Source organism: Lycorma delicatula, chromosome 13 (assembly GCF_047948215.1).
Source record: "Lycorma delicatula isolate Av1 chromosome 13, ASM4794821v1, whole genome shotgun sequence".
Classification (NCBI taxonomy): Eukaryota; Metazoa; Arthropoda; class Insecta; order Hemiptera; family Fulgoridae; genus Lycorma; species Lycorma delicatula.
In genome coordinates, this window is record NC_134467.1 from 46,212,202 (window position 1) to 46,233,760 (window position 21,559).

At 30.6% G+C, this 21,559-nt stretch overlaps 1 protein-coding gene across 9 annotated transcripts in view; it reads right to left on the bottom strand.

Annotated features, from left to right (window-relative positions):
• Cdk12 (Cyclin-dependent kinase 12) overlaps positions 1-18,277 on the bottom strand; it is a 137,225-nt gene extending 118,948 nt beyond the window's left edge. For 8 of the 9 annotated variants that reach the window (XR_012758766.1, XM_075381780.1, XM_075381778.1 and 5 more), the window contains exon 1: positions 17,995-18,277. The gene's annotated coding sequence lies outside the window, so the exon portion shown is untranslated. Of the gene's footprint in view, positions 1-377; positions 596-17,994 lie in introns of all 9 variants that reach the window. The other variant, XM_075381779.1, reaches the window with a different exon arrangement.
• Positions 18,278-21,559: the final 3,282 nt, after the last annotated feature.

A 21,559-nucleotide genomic window follows, 5' to 3' on the forward strand; every position in this document is an offset into this window, starting at 1 on the left:
GATTGTAGAAGCTACTTGAACCGCTTTTAAATGGGTTTTTCCAGAAACGGGGCCAAGTTGGAGGCTACCATTTTGAATTTAAAGCGCGATAGGAGGGGAATCCCCTCCTACCCGCCTTTTTTTGCCTACGGAATCGCCGTTAGGATATTGCTTCAGAGGATGAGATGAAAGGAGAATTTTATAGCGTGTGAAAATGCCACGCCCGACCGCGGATTCGCACGAAAGAAAGGCCGAGGCGAGGCGCTACCGACCTGCAAAAGGGCATCGGTAAACTTTGTTGTAAGTTGACCGCCTACCCTTGAAAAAATAAATTCTAAATTCAAATAAAAAGCTTTAAATTTACTTACTGAACAAACAACTAAAAAATTTACACTTACATTTTTACTAATAAATTTTTAACCGCATTCACTAAGCCAGAATAATTATCCAAAATTTGTTTTCAGCGATATATAAAAGACTTTTTCATACGAATAACTCAATTTTTTTCTTTTTAATACTAATTCAAGAAGTCAAAATAAAAATGCAACGACTTAAACTTTGCAAATAAATTTTGTTTTTGTATTTTTAAGGCCACAGTAACTCGCCACAGTGAATCCTGTCAGAAAACAACATAAAATAGAAAAAATAAATATTATAATATCTTAAGTTTTCTAAATAATATTACAACAGAGAGGTAAATAATAACATCTTACCACTTATACGACCAAAGATTTCTAAGAACCAATAATGTTTATTTTTACCAGGTCGTCAAATAATCGGAACAGATAATCCACAATAAATTTTACCGGTAAAAAATATTTTAAAAATTGCTGGAGAAATGATGCGTCAACTCCTCGAACAAAGAAAATTGCACGATCCCACATTTACGGACCGTATAAAAAATGTGGGCTTCTGTATTAAAAGATGTTATGAATTTTCAAGAACCAATAAACATTATATAAACCTATTGTACGGAGAAATAAAGAACAATACACATACATACTGAATTCGCTTTTGGTTTTCTTTTTATACAAGAAGTTGTACAACGAGTGTTCAAATTTAGATTACAATTTATTATTTATTCAAGTAACGTAAAAGAAATAGATTACACACGCACACATACACTGTTATTTTTCAACATAGTCTCACTCCTTTTCAATGCACAAGCGCCATCTTTGAGGTAGCTCCCGTACTGACATTGTGGCTGTTGATGGACCCGTTATCGAACAGCTTCAGCAAAAAACTTCATCGGAATAAACTTTTAAATCCGTAGAACTTCTCTTAAGGGTCCAAACGCGTGGAAGTTAGAGGGATCAAGGTTTATAGGACTATAGAGAATGTTCTAGAATAGTTTACTCTAATTCATGACTTGTAGCCATCGCATGAGGGCGTACAATATAAAGTAAAAAACAGACGGAACGTTGGCCTTTTTTTTTTTTTTAATGCCTTTTAATTTTTTTAATCTGAGCAATAATAGGCGTTTATAGTGTGCTATTTTGATAGAAAATCGATTAGTATAACAGGTCGCATATCCCAAAAGAATGAAGCCGTAATCTGGCACTTGAAAAAGTGTTTTTTGCTTTTTCCGGTACCGGTTGCGAAAGATGTCACCACTAAACTTGACACTTTTTCGCTTTCCGGAGTAAAATAGTCTACCAGAGTTTCAACACCCGGTAAAAATTCACCGCCCTTCTCTTCATATTAAGCTTTTATTTTTTGGAGGGGGGGCGAAAATCACTTTCTCGTTATCAGCGCCCGGGTCAAAATAATAACAAAAGGCTTCTTCTCGGATATTAAAATATTAGTAAAACTACGGTGAAAACTGAGATAGTAGTAGGAATAAAATTAAAATAGTAAAAGAAACGTAATATTAGAGTAATTCATGAAACGTGGATAATAAAATAATAAAAAAATTTATTCTTGTCTTTCCTAGAACCCGCCGTATGTCCCTAATTTTGAGGTAAGGCCGCATTAACGTACACAGCCCACAAGGATGTGGTGCACGGCAGCCGCGTCGGACGCACAGTGGTACGCTCTCCGCTGACATCAGGTGTCCGTGAGTAGCTCCAATACGTCCTAATCCAATCGACACAGAAGGATATCCCTCTCGGCAAATTTTTCTAAATGAAGAGTCCCACAGTAACACCGTATCTTTTATGCGACGGAGTTTATTATCCGTAGCAGCAGTCCAGTCGCCTTGCCGCCTTCTTCGAATTATAAGTTCAATAAAATAAATGAAATCTGTAGTTTAACTGGAATAGTGAAAGACGGCTGGTGCATTCACTTTAGTAGCGAAATCCGCGCGCGTTTGTTACCCAGGATTTCCGCGTGAGTAGAGACGTGAACAATATGCGAGTCACATGCAGAGATGTCTGCTTGTTTTCTTATCTGTTGGCGTTCGTGGAATCAAACGTGAGCGTACTTTCTGGTAATTAAGTTGACTTCCGATACAGCTATCTACACTTAAATCGAATGCAGAAGCGATATTCCGCACTGTAAATCAACGATCGTTTTCAATTAACGTGTTAAATCGCGTCAGCCGTAACTTTTCTTGTCGATGTTTTGGCGAGAGTGCGGTTCATTCTCTACGGTCTTTAAAACTCATCATTTATAGACGCTTGTTTGTCAACGTCTCCTCAACAAGTCTTTCGTAATTTGCTGACGGTATACTTGTAAACAAATGATATATAACAGCCGGGCGCTGAACGGCTGGAACAAGCTTAATGCTTGTTTCCGCCCCTCGGCCGGCGCAACAAACTTTGGTTTTTGTTTCTTTTTTTCGGTACAGAATTCAAATTACGATTTAAATTTGAACACTCCTGGTAAAAACATAAATAATAAACCGATCATTATTTTAATCTTCTAGGACACCTCTGTCGTAAGAGATGAATCGATAACAGTTGGAAACAAACAACACCGTTCGTGTAAAGAAAAAAGATTGTATATGTATGTTTACAATTAATATTAAAATTCTAAATCTTGTATAATTTTAGTTAAATTATAAATTAATAGCGGCTACCCGCGGCATTACACGCGTAATTAACGTGTAGCTTAAGCACTTCGACGATAATTTGATGCTCGGTTTCAGCAACTATGCTTGAAGTTCATGTTGCGGATTTTTTTCTAGCCTGAAACCGAGCGATTCTGAAAATTAGGTTGAAAACGGACACGGAGAAAGCATATTAAACGGTGACACAATTACAACGGGGTAAAAGTCAAAACAGTTGGTCACAGATTTTCAGTTCTCATTGTTAATAATTTCCGGACTAAGAACGCTATCGAAGCCGGACAAATTTCATCTTTATAGCGAATTTTACGGAGTTTCAGAAATTCACCTCCACTTCGGTCGATTTCATCACAGTTAAGATTTCATCACCTGAGATGTGCGGTTAATTGAAACCCGACCACCAAAGAACACCGGTATCCACGATCTAGTATTCAAGTCCGTGTAAAAATAACTGGCTTTACTAGGACTTGAACGCTTTAACTCTCGACTTCCAAATCAGCTGATTTGGGAAGACCCGTTAACCGCTAGACCAACCCGGTGGGTTTTAGTGCCACGCCTAAATCAGTAAAACTTCACACCAGGGCAGACATTTTTTATCATCAAACAAGACCATTACGTGTGCATCAAAATTATACACGTGGCCGTTTCGACATTGCTAAAAATGTATCAGATTGATACACATGGCGCTAAGAGTGTTAAGTCTATTAAATATTGTTTTTCCATCTATTAAATTGACTTTCCGCCGATATTCTTTTTCTCATTTTGAACGACCCTTCTTTATAAATTACGCAAATAATTTGAATAATTAATATATTAAAATAATTACCTATAAATCGTACAATTTAAAAGAAAAAAACATCCTTTTAATACCAAACGATTAATCGATCGTATAGATTTATATCTATACTTTAAAAAATTGCTAGATGCTGGATCTGGATATCATCCAAAATTCTATAAACAGTAGAGTATTTTCTTTACAAATATAAGAACATCGGCGGTACCAACATTAGAAAACAAGCAACAATCGCCTGTTAAACAGCTATCGTGGAGTGTACAGCGCAACATTCACACCACCGCAATGTATATTTATAATTATAAAATCACAACTGCCGTTTCATATGTCTCATAAAAAATATTTGCGCTAACGATTTAAGAAATCTTATTTCTTATTGTTAATTTTAACCAATAAAATTAATAAATTTAAATATTTTACATAGCAATCTACTGGAAATATAAACGTAAATTAAATCTAAAAACATTAAACGTAATAAAATATAGAAAAATAATTATTGGAGTAAAAATGTAATCATTTCTACTGAGGCGACTAATTTATAATACTGTAAATTTATTATAATTATTTATAAAAAAAACAATACAAAAGGGGTGACAATAGGATACTTATTATATTGCCACCCTCTGATATTTTTTTTCAATTTGAAAGCGATGAACTGGCTTCCAAATACGTATAAAACATTCATTTTAAAATCTTAATTAAAATTTAATCTCAGAGCGAATATTTTGCTCTATTTACCAGAACTAGTCTGCGAAACGATTGTACTGTACACATATTACATCGACAACCACCTGTTAGAATACAGAATATTTTCTAAGACGTACAACGATACAGATGTAGCGACCGCAAAGCTAACCTCAAGCCATTTGAAATGAGGATGTGACGGAAATTAAAGAAAATTAAATGTATAAACGAGTGCGAAAAATGAAATGAGGAGAGCGACTGAGAATTACGAACCGCTAGGGTATATATAGAAAAGGAAAGAATAAAACATCGCTAGGATAGATATCAGAAAAGTATAATTTGCAGATTAATCAAAAAGTAAACGGTAACTACTATCAATTCTAAGTTTAAATGGAAATACAGGAGACTGCAGATAGACATTATGTTAGGACTCTTGTCTCAGGGCAGGAAACGGTACGATGACTGCGGTGTACGTCACAAATTTAGCGCTTGAAAAGTACAAAGAGCGGTACAAGAGAAGAATATAACCGTCAAAAATTTAAGACAAACAAATCACTCGTCGAAACAGATGTCACGTCAAGTTTACATTCAAAGTGTTGTTACAATGTACGCTAAAAAACATTATTAAATTATTATATCGGTCGTGTAAAAAAATACAACTAATTTTTCTGCTTATAAATTTTTCCAAACCGGAATTACACTAATTTTCTTATCGATTAAAAACCCCCGATGAACTTAACTTACAATTTCACATATTTTTTTAAAGTCCCTTAAACAGATCTTTCTGATCGTAAACATAATTAAAATAGATGTAAAATGTTTAACCGAATAAAAAAAAATTTTTACAAGAAACGTACAAAATAAATCATTTATAATCTACAGACAGAAGCAAACAAGACTAAAATGAAAAACCTTATTTACCTTCTCTTACAGATAAAAAAATTAACCTCAAATACTAAAAAATTATGCGTCGGAAGTGCAAAGAGAATAAACCACTTTGCAGTTTGAATCTATATCAATAGACAGATAAAGATGACATATTACATTTTACTATGACAACTATTGTAAAATATTTTTAAACAGGTACAGGTGACCCTGTCTGCATGTTGTTATATCAAAACGACAAATCGATTTAAATTTTTCGACGCTTCTGCTTTAAAGTAGAAAATAGATTATAAATAACAACGATTAAGTAAACTTCCATTCTACAGTCTTGTAAGTTACATTTTACTTACCGAATGCGGCTAGAAATTAATTCCTGGAACCCGATATTTACTACTACTCCCTGAAATATTATATAAATTTATAACTTTCAAATATTTTGCAACGGCTATTACATATGCACCAACATGTTTCTAAAGAAACTCAAGATTAAAAAAAAATTCAAAATTTATTACGGTCATATTTTTAATTACTTTCACATCAGACATCGGTTCAGAGATTCTTAAATGAGCAATAGCCTACGCAAAATTGGGATCGTAAATTACAATTCATTCGACTAATTCTAAAATAAAACACAAAATTTGATTCGATTATACATCACCTCCTTCTAAATATCAGGCATATATGCGATTTATTTTACCTTATATAATATTCTAACCGATGTTAAGTAAACTTATAAAAATTTATCGACTAATTTAGTGAAAAATTACTTTTATTTTTAAAAAAATAATTTTTTGCTTCCGTTACATTAAATATGAAGAACAAGGTTGAATTTTGGGCAAATAATATTTTTTAAAAATCACGTAACATTGTAATTAATGATAATAAATAATTCAAAATACGTATTTAAGGAATTAAACTGGGATTTTTAAAAACCCGACACACCATTATTAAAACAGTAACTTAGAAATTAACAACAGACAGGACAAAAATAATGTGTTAATTATCGAGTATGAACACGAAAGAAAATTAAACGGAGTTAGGAAAAAATAAAGGTTAACTAAATAACACTCTTGAGCACGAAGGGGATTGCTTTAGTACGGTGAAGACATGACGGCGTTGCTCATGTTTTTAGTGATTATGGCTGACGGTCGTACGGGTAAGTAGTTGAATTTGTGTGCGTGTGTGTTTGTGTACTCTGGGTGAGAGATTGTGGAAATTTAATTAAATGTCGAGTGTTATTTGGTGGATGTATAAATGTGTGCGGTACGTCTTAGTACCTGTTAGACGTGCTAATTTTTCTGGAAGTTTTCCTCCTTTAAGTTGTGGAGTGCAGTGTGCGAGTGCAGCGGTCCGGTACGGATGATGTTTTCTTGCGGAGACGGAATGCGCGTGTGGGCGCTTACCTCCCTCCCGAAGTAATGCTCTGTTAGCAGTTTCCCAGGGGTGAAGGTTTAGTCGGTAGTACACAGAAAGAATAAATACGCGTTTTCTGTAACAGATTGCGGAACCCGTTACCAAGTCCGACACTACTTCGGGATTCCTCAACTTCAAAAAAAAGACGCACGATCGATAATCTCTATAAAAGTTAAAACGTACAAAAATGAAATTTAGCTAACGGTTTTACCTTTAAGCGACTTATTTTTCAATATGAAACCGCAATATCTCAAGAACTCAACTCCGGTGTCTCCATTGGAACACAACTAAACAATTTAAATGACAAAAAGAAGGGTTGTGATAAATCATTTGAAGGACATTGAAAAACACAAAAAATTTGATATATAAAAAGTTTTATATATCAAATTTTTTGTACAGCACCCTCCACACATAATGTGGAGGGTGCACATTCAACATTCTTTTTGTTGTAAATGCGGTTGAAGATTTATTTTGGGAGCCTTTTATCAAGTGGGCGAAGGATTTGTATCTTCATTTTCTGATGTAATCTGTCATTTTCACTACGCCTTTCATTATATCTGTTTAAGATTTTTTTCGCTATTGCATTTATCATTTATTTTACCACATTTTTAAACTACAGATCGATTCTGATTTGTAACGCCTTCTATTGTAATGTCTATTTTTGGCTTTTATGAAAAGTTATTTTTTATATAAATATAATTTTGTTAGTCAATACAACCTATAAATACGCAATATATATATATATATATATATATATATATATACAGTTAATTTCATTACTGCTCATTCAAACGCTATGAACACTATATACCAAATCAACATTATTTTTATTCGGTTACGCTGTAATTATCAATACTATCATGTTTTTTAGAGATGTTTTATCGTGATATTTATGAATTAATTTTGTAGCAAAAGAGATCTTTTAATAAAAGTAATTTCACGGGATATTTTTAATGAAATCTTTGTCAACCTAAACGACATTTTAAAATATCAAAGCTATTAAATATTTCGATTACATTTTATTTCGTCCTTTTATTACTTTTGGAGTACAAAATTACAAACGTCAATAAATTAAAAGCACACTATAAAACTAATAATGTCAGTTCTCGAGTCACAGATAGATTAATTTTAAATTAAATCGTCACATATAAGACGACTTCTAGCGACATCTATCCGATGTACAAATATGTAAAACATACTTTTAGAAAGAAGATCCACCTCAAACGTAAAATAAAAATTAATATTAAAAAATTTAGGAAGGTTTGGGGGAAACATAAAACACAGGGGAGTGCAGTATTCTAGTTTTTAAAAATAAAATACTTTGAGTACAAATACATACGAGTATAAGGCCGGAGGTTTTAAAAATAATCACAGAGGATGATGAAGTTCATAATAGCGATGTAACATATTAATAATATTTTCTGGTGACAGCCTATCGGTAAAATCAAAGATGTGTCATACGTTCGGCTACATGAGACACAGGAAATAGGTAAAGTGAGAAAAGCATAACGCGGTAAGAAAACTATATTTTCAAACGATATGAATCACCAACGACCCGACTTCACAAGGAGTTAAACTTTGAAACAATATAGCAAAACTAAAATAATTATAAAATTAATAAAATAGCGCAACAGCGTGGTATTTTATTTTCTAAGTCACACTATTGACTCGTTACAGTAAAAATGTTCAAAAAACAAATAAATATTTTTTTTACTAAATTTATAAGATCTAAATGAAATCTCCCTTTACATGCAAATATTTAACGCCCAATTGCTAGGAATTAATAACTTTTTTTTTTTTTTTTTTGTCTTCAGTCATTTGACTGGTTTGATGCAGCTCTCCAAGATTCCCTATCTGGTGCTAGTCGTTTCATTTCAGTATACCCTCTACATCCTACATCCCCAACAATTTGTTTTACATACTCCGAACGTGGCCTGCCTACACAATTTTTCCCTTCTACCTGTCCTTCCAATATTAAAGCGACTATTCCAGGATGCCTTAGTATGTGGCCTATAAGTCTGTCTCTTCTTTTAACTATATTTTTCCAAATGCTTCTTTCTTCATCTATTTGCCGCAATACCTCTTCATTTGTCACTTTATCCACCCATCTGATTTTTAACATTCTCCTGTAGCACCGCATTTCAAAAGCTTCTAATCTTTTCTTCTCAGATATTCCGATCGTCCAAGTTTCACTTCCATATAAAGCGACACTCCAAACATACACTTTCAAAAAACTTTTCCTGACATTTAAATTAATTTTTGATGTAAACAAATTATATTTCTTACTGAAGGCTCGTTTAGCTTGTGCTATTCGGCATTTTATATCGCTCCTGCTTCGTCCATCTTTAGTAATTTTACTTCCCAAATAACAAAATTCTTCTACCTCCATAATCTTTTCTCCTCCTATTTTCACATTCAGCGGTCCATCTTTGTTATTTCTACTACATTTCATTACTTTTGTTTTGTTCTTGTTTATTTTCACGCGATAGTTCTTGCGTAGGACTTCATCTATGCCGTTCATTGTTTCTTCTAAATCCTTTTTACTCTCGGCTAGAATTACTATATCATCAGCAAATCGTAGCATCTTTATCTTTTCACCTTGTACTGTTACTCCGAATCTAAATTGTTCTTTCACATCATTAACTGCTAGTTCCATGTAAAGATTAAAAAGTAACGGAGATAGGGAACATCCTTGTCGGACTCCCTTTCTTATTAGGGCTTCTTTCTTATGTTCTTCAATTGTTATTGTTGCTGTTTGGTTCCTGTACATGTTAGCAATTGTTCTTCTATCTCTGTATTTGAACCCTAATTTTTTTAAAACGCTGAACATTTTATTCCAATCTACGTTATCGAAAGCTTTTTCTAGGTCTATAAACGCCAAGTATGTTGGTTTGTTTTTCTTTAATCTTCCTTCTACTATTAATCTGAGGCCTAAAATTGCTTCCCTTGTCCCTATACTTTTCCTGAAACCAATTAATAACAACTATCTATAATTCCTAATAACAGGCTTATTTATTTATGAAGAAGATCTGCGATCGAACCCCACAGTTAAAACAGTTTTATAATAACATTATGAATTTTTAATATTTCATAGTAACTCTCCAACTAACAACTAGGGCATGTACAAGATGATAATTTATTGCCCTTTTACAGCGGCGGTCCCCCTGTTTTAAATCCAAAATGGCAGCTTCTATCTTGGCCAAATCTCAGAGTAAATTTGGAATATGACAATTATTTACCTAAAAACTTTTATACGTGGAAGAAGTCACACGCAGACTGCGGTTTTAACTAATTGACTACAAACAAATTTTGTTTTTTAAAACTTGAAAAAATGTAAATAAATAAACTATTTTAATCGTCAACATGCCTGTTACAATCCGTAGGGTGATTACTATACAACAAATGAAATGTAAACATTTTTAGATTTGTAAAAGGCAAGCTGAAATCTATAAATTTTTTCCAAGTTTTATAAAACAAAATTTGTTTGTTAAGTTAATTATCATTATTATACTAGAATAATGTGAAATTTGTAAATTTATTTTTCCAGATTCTCATAAATATCATTATTTTAGATACTATGAATGAAAATAAAATTATCTACGTTTAATGTATACGCAAGAGAAAAAAAATTGTATAGATTTGACCAGATATCTATCGATTATGATACTGGAACACTCTCCACTCGTCTGCTGTGATTGTAGATGTACAAATAAGCTATTATAACGACTCAAAAATCTTTAAATTGAGTTTACTTAGAATCGGAGCAAAGTTCAAAGTCGCCGTTTCAGATTTAAAGTAGAGAATTCCCTCCGCACTGAAAAAGGGTACTGATAAACTCAATCGTAAGCTGACCACTCGCCGTTGTAAAATTAAAACCGACAAAGGGAAATACCATTTAATTCCCCAGAATTTTATCGTTAAAAAGTCTATTGCCTAAATAATAAGAATCAAATAAGTTTGTCGGACAAACAATTTAGTCGACAACTTAACAGTACCTCAACTGTTTTGAAGATGAAAAAAAATTATTTGTGAGTATATAAAAATTAAGTGAAAAATTTCAACTGCGACTGTGAAATTACTGCAATGAATACACAAGCATGAGGTAACAAATATATATATAACATATTACATATAGTAGATGATAATATTTGAGATAGGAAATGTTGAGAACCAATTATGTTGAGAAATAGAATAGGCAAGGAGATAATACAATGAGAAATAAAATGTGGGATAGAGAAGCGAATATGAGAAACAAATAAATCATTAATAATTTTAATATAAAGCAAAATAATATATACTTACAAAAGTAACAATCATCTTGATTACACGTAACATTTAATTCACGCCAAAGAATCTGTTAATTTCTTTTAAAAAAAAAGATATACACCATTACATATATTTTTTTTAAAACTGTTCTAATTTCTTAAAAGGCAAATGTTGGATTACAATAAAAAAAAAATCAGGGTTTTAATCTGTTGTATTTCTTGGATGAGGTATATGATGCTAATTTAAGGCGAGAATCAAAGATCAAAAAGGACAGTTTTAGTTGCGTGCATGACCATAGATCAATTCCCTATCTTTCTGCTTGACAGCGCCACTATCAAAGAGACTCCTGAATTTCCGTGATTTGTACTTTGCTAAATGTGTATTTGCAGTTACAGTACGGTGTGCGTTCTGTAGAATTTTAATTGCGACTCTAGGGGGGTGACAATAACAGACATTCGTCGATGGTAAATCACTTTCACATCACCAGATGTTTGCGTAAGGGGAAGAAGAATACAAGAAGACAGGATGTCTGAAGAAACATTTCAGGGGGCCTTTCCTGAGCAGTTCTAAAAAATATATTAGGAAGGTCGGCTGCAAACTAACAATGTCAGTGTTGATGTGAAATGTTTTAAGTAATCGCTTAAATATGTGAACGTAACATTTAATTCTGTTCATATTATACTATACGTACAATAGTATAACTATAACTAATTTCAAACAGAATAAAGTACCGCTGTGATAATGAGGAAAAGATAACAGTGAATGGTTTCTTATAGAAATTCTCAATATAAAGAATAGTTAAAAGGAAAAATTAATTCATTGCGTAAAGAAATTCTTGTAGCTGTGTTTATATGAATTATTTTTGCAGTTATGTTTAGGCCAGGAAAAACATCTACTATAATAGCTTTAACTATCTTTAGGTAGGCGGTACAATAAATTAATATTTAAATTATAAACAATATTTCTCCCGTGAAAAAAATATATTGCTGCATCTCCTATTGCAGTTCTAGAGGATTTAAATACACATTTTAAGGCAGCAAAATGATCTTATTAAAGATTGCCCGTTTACAATTGTGCAATGTTTTGTGATTATATTAATATCAAAAAATCTAAAATGCAGATATCTAGATAAAGTAAATTCCTAAGCGCAGAACATAACACAAGTAAAAGTACACTCGTATAAAAGCGAGCTGAACACATTTTACAAACACGTACGGGTTTAGAACCTAAAAATATTTTACGTTTTTATAAAAATCATAACTAGACGATGTTTTGCATCTACCAAATACGTAAAAATATGTAATTATTTTACTTAACAATTAAGTAATAACATTAAAATTCAACCCAAATAAAAAATCTACTATTCTTTATGTCAATGTTTTTGATTTTTATCTTATACTTAGTACTTGGTATTTAAACTAAAAATTATTTTCAATAAAACAGAAAACAAATAAAAATATTTTGTTTTAAATTATCAAAAATTGGTACAGTTAAAACATTTCGTTAACTATGCAACCCACAAAAAAAAAAAGTAAATAAAATACTGCATTTAGTTCCAAACAATACTTCAGTAATAGATAAGACGTAATTAAAATCATTCAAACACTTCATTGTAAAATGTCAAATAACTAAAAAAAAAATTACTTTTCTTCATCGTTATGTGTAACGTCATTTTTTAAAAGTAAAAAAAAATCATGATCTGCCGTGAGGCAGATCCCTTGCACTATGTACAGTTCCATTCTGTTTTTATTTACCAGCTCAACTATTACGATTTCCTTTTATATCATATATAACTTCAACCTCTTCTTCCTACCGGTTTTAAATCAAGCCTTCTCTCTATATAATAAGTAACAACCGATTAGCTTTCTTATTTGAATTGTTCTGATTAAAGTTAATTATTTAATAAAGCGTGTTTTATAATAATCGATGAATAAAACATTAGAGAAATACCGTAGTAACTCTATAACTCAACAGAGGCAGAATTCTTCCAAATCAGTGGGTATTTGGAGAGAAACATGCGATCGTTTCGTGTATGTTGTTCCAGATCGTACCAAAAATAGATTAATAACAGAGAACAAAAAATAGAGACGATAACTGCATGCACTGAAAGAGGTTCAACAATAAAATCTGACCGATGGAAAACCTATGACGGTATCTTTCATTTAGATTGAAATATTTTCAACATTAATATTGTAATCTTTCAGAAAATTTTGTCAATCCCGTCGCTGGAGCTCATACACAAAATATTGAAAATTTGTGGGCTTGTTCCAAAAACCAAAATAAACTGAAACCGCTTGACCGATGTTGGATTCATATTTGTGTGAATTCTTTAGGTGTAATAGGCATAAAAATTAAGATTTCTTAATATTATATTAAAACACCTAAGTGAATTCTAACCAGTGCAATGAACATTTTTTGTTTGATGTACATTACTAACATTGTGTTTTAGTAAGTTAGTGCATTTATTATGTTTAAAACAAGCATGTTTGGTTTGGTTATGTTGATATATATATATATATACAATTTGTCAGTACTTGGAATCAATATAATCTAACCAAACTTAACCTATGCTTGCTAACCTTGACTAATTAACAATAATGTTTTGATTATTTAAATAATAAATTCAGTAATTATTGCTTATAACACGGTTGTTTTTTAATTTGTTAATATAGAGAATGTTTAAAATTGCCAGTATAAAACAGTATGTCAAAGTACATCCTAATGTTTTATTCATTCATTATTATAAAACATGTGATATTAAATAATTTTTATGTGAACAAATTTTTAAAAAAGTGGGGGGGGGGCATAAAATGAAAAAGTAGCAATCTTCTCTATGCACACAATTCAAAACGCTTCCAGCCTTTCTTATTTCAAATCCGTACAGTAGTACCCCCAAAATATATGTAACACATTATTATAATTAATAATAAAGTCAATCTTAATGCAGAAGGAAAAATGTATAAAAAAAATAACAAAAGTGAAATGTTACACAACATAACCTAAATTAATATTCAAAACATTATTCTTGGTTATTATTTGGTAAAATATTAAGAGAAATAGCACTTTAAAAATTGAACTGGATTTAATCTATGAATAATATTAAATCTCAATGAAAATAATCCTTTAACCTTTTATTATAGAATTTAATAAGGCGACCTAAGAAGTTATATTCATGTATCGGTGACACAAGAAATAAAAGTTGTAGACATAAAGGTAGCTCTACCAGTAAGTATTACTAAATAAAGGGAAAAAGGATTTAATTTTGAAAACTGTGACCGACAACTGATCAAACAAATCAACTAAAGAGGAATGAGTATAAATAAGTAACTACATGAAATGCAGAATTATAAACCAGAAAGCAAGCTATACCAGTAATCATACAAAATAAAGATACGATACAATCATATCAAGAATTAGTAAGAGAATCATGTACTGTTTTTTAAGTAATATATTACAAAACATAAAAAATAAGGGACAGGTTCTGTTAGCTGTTCCCTACTATTTTTTATAATACACATTCTGTTTGCTGACCGGCAGAATTTAATAGTTAAGCATGTTCTGGCCAGTCCTTTCTATTTCAAAGCGCATTGTTGTAAATGAATAATACTGTACTAGTTCGGAGTTAATCATTTTAAATAATAAGTCATGGAGTAATCATGAGATATTAAAAATGAAAAATAGTTGTATTGTTTTTATGCAAAATGCTAACATTTTACCTAAAGAAAAATCAGTACAAATATATGGGTTGGATGTAAGTGACGACCATAAATGTGCAGTTGCACACTGATTCATGGCAGACTAATATTTGTTGTAACTTAACTTATAAAACAGTTGTGGTCAGTCAATTAACAGAACTAACTGAAAATATGTCCTACCTGTAAACATAAACTAATGCATATATGTATTGCCTTTTTTGGGGGGAGAAGGGTGGTGAGAGGAAAGATCAATGCTGACTGAACAACAAAACCAAATGAACATATAATTAAAATTTATTTAATTCTGTTTAAATTACAACAAATAGAAAACATAAATTTAACAAACCGAAAAACTTCAAAATATTCAGACACAGCATATGATGTGGCTACTTTGTTATAATATTAGTAAAATTACAGTAGTATCTTCAATGAAATAGAAATTTTTCCCAAGATATATATATATATATAACATGGTCTTTTTTGCTCAAACTAGACACATCCTAAGGCATTTACAATCAGAAGATCTGTTTTATTTAAAATGCAGATAAAATAATCATGAAACACTAATTCAATAAACAGAAATTTTCTAGTGAGAAATTACAAATTTTTATACATAAAGTCTTTAATTTATTATTTACAATTTTTAATGTATCTTATAACGCGATATTTATTTTTATTTTCAAAAAACACACATATTTTTATTTATTCTATTTTGAATGCAGAAACTTTATAAACATACTTTTGTTTTAAAAATAATAATCTACTATTATTAAATGAAAATTTATATTTTTAATGATTCAACATGCATTAGAATTTAGGATGGAAAGTTTATTTTAAGTAGTTTTGAGCAATTACTAGATCAATTTAATTCTTTTCATACTTTAATATATCATAGAAGATATGCTTAGCATCAGAAGAAAAAAATCTAAATGTTGGAAAGCAGGTGACTTGTGCAATTTTGAAATCAGCTGCGTGTTATCACAGTAATCTAACCAATTAGCAACCAGTTTTGTGAATTATCGGTACATGTTCAGATGCTAATCCATTGTCAAGAGGTTGAGTTAAGGTTACACTTTTTTGAGGAGAGGTTGGAGATAAATTAAATGGTGTGACAATACTTAAATGCTTCATAGAACACTTGGTCGAATTTATGTTTAAATGGAAATATGGTCACTATAAAGAGACTACACTACATTTTTTATGCTATTAGTCATTTGAATGATGGATGTCACCTTACAAAGAGCGCCATCAGTCATCTTCAACACCAGACTCAAGAGATCAATTCGACTCTAATGACCATTAAGGTTAGTTATGGTTTATTCCTAACCTTAACCCTAATCTCCCAACACAGAACAGATTATTAAACTGAACAAATCTCAATAACTCCAAAAACTGATTACTTATCAACTAGAGCACTAACATGGTGTGGACTTACGGGTGACCCACTGTCTAAACATGCTTTCGGACATTTAGATCCTAAACATCTATGGTAATATGAAAAAAACTGAAGTTGATCAATTGCTCAGAATTACCATATTTTACAACAAAAATTTCTTGAATTTAAATAATTTTAGTTATGCAATTTAATACCATCAGTAATCAAAACAATTATATACATTAAGAAAAAGCAATAATTACAATCGTTTTATAAAACTATTTTTCTTCGACATGTAGAAAACTCCAAAAGCCAGCACTTCCTAGTTTGGACAAATGGTTAATTATTATGGAAAATGCTTACAATTTTAAAAGTTATTACATTCATACAAGGCGTGGCATCAGACAAACTGTAAAAGTGATTCTAATTGTAATGACATTAAAAGTTCACCTGATATATACATACAAAATAGAAAATCTAATGTAATGTTAACTTAAATCAAGAAGTAACAATTAAGTTTATACCAACCACACCACAAAAAAAAGTCAATCAAATAATTTTTAAGTCTGTAAGTGAACCGTAACTCATGCTCAACTAATAGAATCTTTATTAAAAAAATATAGTGGCAAACAAAAAATGTCCGAGGTGTACTATCTGACCAATAACTAATTTTGAGTTTACAACATCAAGTAAAATAGAAAACATAAATAAATATATAATTTAAATACAATAAAATATACATAAACTTATATTTAAAAAGAGAGAAAAAAGATCTTAAGATATCTTAAAATTTATATTTATACTATATTTTTGACAATGATAGAGTACGCACACATATACACAGCATGAAAAAATTAAATTTTATATTCTACGTAGATATAAATAATTGTCTGTTATACTGCTAAACAACCTACCTCTTCAGTATCATATATGTAAAAATTAACATGTTAAAGTTGAAGGACACAATGGTCAACACAAATTCAGGAATATGTAAAATCTGTAGAAGAAACTAGCATGTACTATTAAAATAATTTTCAATGAAATTTTCAAGAATTAAAAATAACAGAAATAAAATACATACTGCTACAAAACATTACGTACAGGTACTGTAGCACAATGTCAGTAAGTAGGCATACACTACTATATAACATGAATTATTCTTACAATAAAATAAGAATGAATTAATTAAAATGTTATAATTTTTTTTTACTCTGGTAAGGTAAAATCATTTCACCATAAAATCATGTAAATGTAAATGACATTACATAAGTTGCAAAAGATAAAAATGTAAAAAAATTATAAATTCTTTACAAGTTATTGCTTTATAAATGTATTATGCTTTAAGTAATGATTTATATATTTCTAACAGGGCTTAACAAAATAAATAATGAATACACGAACTTGACAACTAATAATACTGAGACTTAAAGAACGCGAAAGCGAAACGAAAAATTCTCAATACACCGGTAGAAACACCAAACATTTAATGTAAACGAAGTTTATAATTAACCGAATAAAATAAATAAAACTTTTACTCAATACAACACTTCGCACTAAATTTATAGTGTTAGGCTAGAAAATAAATTTACGTTTGGTCCATCTCACTACATTAATTACAATTAAATAATCGAAAAAATAATAAATTAAAACTCAAGTCATATTAAAATCTAGGAAAAATAATACAATTTAAAAAAATATATCTACAAAAATATCACTGTCCACGCAGACCAAAACTACGAATGTATTGCATCCGCCATATTTGTTCTTTACAATTCTTTTATATCATGCAATAAAATCAGTTATTTAGTAACTAATTAAAGCAATTATGTCTTATAAAAGTAAACAATATTAAGTAAATTAAATAAAATTATTAAAACAATTAACGTAACGTACTCACCCACAATAATAACAGTCTAATGTAAAAACAAATACGCAGGGTAGAGCCGAGCGATGAACCTGGACGCCGAATCTCATCACAGTCAAACGGACGAGTACACGGCCCGTAATACTTTAATGTACGTTAAATGTTATAGTAAAACTACAGCTAATAAATATATATTGGAAGATTTTATTTATTAAAATAATACTTTATTTATAAGTAAGTCAATTAGCATTCAATTTGATTGAATTTAAAATGATTTTAGAAAGACAAGTTTCCATACAACATGCAGCCATTTCGTTATCGCTAGCAAGTGACGTCACGAATATGAGATGGCTGTGTGCCAGTCACCGTAGAATGGCCAACATTATGTTATTTCTTAAAAGATATTTATCGGTCAAGAAAAATCTTATTAACTCAGTTTTTGGGTAAAATTTTACTTTATTTATAATGAATTTCAATAAATAGTTTTACAGGAAAAAACGAAAACTAATGATTCATTCATTTTTCCAATATATTTTTAATTCGGTAAATATAATTTTTACAAAAACATAAAAATGATGAATTGATTCTAAAAGATTATATATTAATAAATTGAAAAAGATGTATAAATTCATTCGTTAAGCTCAGATTAATAATCTTACATATTTCCAAAATTAAGAAATTGTTTTTAAACAAAAATTACGGAATAAAAGCCTAAGAGGTTACAACACTGCTTCTATTGTATATTAATTGAACTATACAGGTCTTTCACAGGCGCTGATGTTCAAATGTAATTGTAAATTAGTTGACGAGAATAAGTATATTAAAATTTAAAAGAAAAGTACTTGTAGGATGTACAATTAAGTTTTCAATTTATTTTAAAAAAATAAATTTATTCTGTGAAAAACTTTAAGAACTATAATAATCAGATTTTTCAGGGGAGACTTGTGGTGTTGGGAACTACAGTACAATTCATTGCTCAATGGATTACTAATGGTAATGTCAATTATCTTAAAAGTGGCTGGGAAACATCTAATGTATAATGAAATAGCTTATTTAATCTGTTATGTTTATTTAGTACATAATTTTTGCCAAAATTCGGTGTATTTCTAATTTTGTATGGTAGCATATTGATAAATGTTGTCTTGGATGTGTATTTTTTTTTACCTGTGGGTAAATCCGGTTTATAGTTTTAAAAGATCATCTACAAGTATTTTTCTTTCATTTTTTAAGCATCTTTCTTTTATTAAGAAAGTAAGTTATTAATGATTTAAATAGTTATTTATTATACGATAGCTCTAGTAGAATTTTTTTTCTATTTTAAGATAATGATCAGTTTAAATATTTTCAAACTTGTGTAACTAATTATTTTACTCTGAATTGGATATTAAGCAAGATTTATAGTATTGAACAAAGCCGTATATAAAATATAGAGCTTTATATGTACACATATACAGGACTTTAGATGTATGCGTAACATTATATTCTTACTTAATATGCATAATAGTATGCATGCAAGTTAGTCAGTATAATCAATGAACATATAAAATCATTTATAAGATTTTTTGTAAATCTTTTCTTAAAAGTAATGCAAAAATTCTAAGTTAGATTATAATCTCATAATTTCCTAAATTATTTTTTTCTGGGTTGATGAATGTTGACAGCACAGTCGGTACTTTTTTTTTATATAGTCAAGTAATTTACCTTATAACTGTATACTTTAGTCTACTCATCAACATTTACTGCAACTCAGATTACATACTTGTTTTTTTTTTGTTGTAAATGTAAATTATTATTTTTCTACATGCTAAGGCAAATTATATTTGTTTATATTATATATTTCAAAAAAATGTTACTATTATGATTTTTATTAATGGAATTCATTTCCTCTTACTTTCAAGTCTTCGTTTTCCTGTTATTTCAAGTCTGTGCTAGATGCAACACCATCAAGAAACTGACAGGCACGTAACAGGATGCCTAGTTGGCATCCTCCGAACCTCAACCATGGTTCTCTCAGCCACACAATGCACAGCACCAGCGTGAAAAAACTCAGCCTACAAAAAAAAAATGGATGTATATATTTAAGTTGTATCATTTCTGGATACCTTAAATCTGTATCTACTGGGAAGACCTACCCTCTCATTGGATTTGCCCCACCAAATATACGAAGAGATGTAGCGACAGAAGGCAAGCAAGAGACGAACTTCAGATCCTCATTATCCTCTCTTTGGTCATTAAGAGCAACACACCTACCTGAAATCGAGAATGAATTTTCTTCATTTTCCAGAACCGCTTCTTGTCTCTCTCGATGCATGAAGATTAGAGACACATAGTTCCACAACCTTACATGACATTATAAGAAAAACTGAGCAACTGTATGTCACCAGGCATGCTCTAAATTGCCTACAAACAGGTGTGACAAGATACAAAAGAAATTTTCCCAAGTGAGAGTACATTAAAAGAGAAAAATAATGCCCTCTGGTAACTCACACTTGCATTCACGATGATCTGATACAAGTACCAATAAGGTACTATCTACGCAACCTATTAAAACAACCATAACTAATGCTGATTTCCGTGGCAGAGTGGTAGCATTACGGCCTGTCATCTGGAGGTCCCTGGCTTGAATCCTGATCCAGGCATGACATTTTTCATACCCTACAGATTTCCATTTCCCATCCACAAGCTTCAAGCTTATGTGGTGAAATCATAAATTTCTACCAATGCATTCTAATCACATAAACTATTTTCTCTTATTATCTAGTGCGTTGAACATTGTTTCAAAACATAAAGGGTATATTAATTTATTCCCTGTGTAACCAGACTTTCTTATAGCTATATCATATATAAAGCAACTGAGATACAAGAAGCACCAGACAGAGTCTGAGAATAGTAAGTTAACTAGGTAACAAGTCCTTAGATAAACAAAACTTAGTATAACTGTGCAAAATTTGAAGGGCTTGAGAAGCCCTTTGAAGAAGGCAATAGGAAACCACTTTATTCTTAAATTTTTCTAGTATGCTTTGTTATTTTTAAGAAATAGTATACTGTTTAAAGTTGTAACTTATTACTTAGGTTAGGTTACCTGCAACTATTCAGGTTAAGGTACTCAATTTACATATATTTTCTCATAATTAATTTTTTTTTGTCATAAAATATTAATACTACCTATCTTCAAATATTTATATAATTTTTAATAGCTACTATTTATTTCCTATTTATATAATTTATAACAATTGATGATTATATACTTTCGGAAAGTTTCCTGATGTTCGTTTTTAATTTGTCATGTAACAGTGAAAAGATCTTGGAAATAGTAACCAAGAAGTAAGACAATGGATAAAACAGTGGTGATTTTTCTGATTGTGTTCATATAGAATTAATACACTATCCGTTAAATAGCCCCAAAGGAAAAAATTATAACTACACAAATCTTATGGGTACTTGAACCCATCGTCCGCTAACAGTTCATTCTTTTTAATTAAAGCAAGTGAATCGTTTGATGTGTTCTGTGATACTTTGCTCCTTCTTGTTGGAAGAAGGTGTACTCTTTTCACTACCTTTTAACAGACTGTAGAACTTTTAAAAAATTATACAGTAC